The sequence below is a fragment of the Orycteropus afer genome, unplaced genomic scaffold (assembly GCF_000298275.1).
Source record: "Orycteropus afer afer isolate SDZICR_OR568_19922 unplaced genomic scaffold, OryAfe1.0 scaffold00279, whole genome shotgun sequence".
NCBI classification, from domain to species: domain Eukaryota; kingdom Metazoa; phylum Chordata; class Mammalia; order Tubulidentata; family Orycteropodidae; genus Orycteropus; species Orycteropus afer.
In genome coordinates this window covers 579363-579974 of record NW_006921866.1, presented here as the reverse complement: position 1 = coordinate 579974, position 612 = coordinate 579363, and positions in this window count along the sequence as shown.

The window sequence follows — 612 nt, the reverse complement described above, 5'->3', positions numbered from 1 at the left end:
TTTTTTTTTTTTTTTTTCATTACAGAAACTTTGGTCTTCTAAGGTAATGTCTTGTTAGACTGCTCAGGGGTTATGTTCTTCTAGAATGCTGTCATGTGAAATAAACTCAGACTGCTTGAAACTTCCTCCCCATATTACCACTAAATCCTTTTCTCCTGAACTCCTTGTATTCTCCTCTCTTCCTGTCTGATTATAGTCTTGGTCTTGTACAGAGGTTCTCAATCAGCTTCAATATTGCCCACTCAAGGACATTAGGAAATGTTTGAAGACATTTTGGTTGTTACCATGGGGTTAGGGAAGTGGGAGTGCTATAGGTGTCTAGGAAGTAAAGTCCAGGGATGTTGCTAACACCTTGCAGTGCACAGAACATTCCCACAAAGAAGAATTGTTGTTGTTGTTGTTAAGTTCTGTCAAGTCGTTTCCGACTCATAGAGACCCCATGCACAGCAGAATGAAACTCTGCCCGATCCCGCTCCAGCCCCACAATCCCTGCTATACTTGAGCCCATCATCACAGTCACTGTGTCGATCCATCTCGTTGAAGGCCTCCCCCTCTTTCGTCGACCCTCCACCCTACCAAGCATGACATCCTTCTCCAGGGAATGGTCCCTTC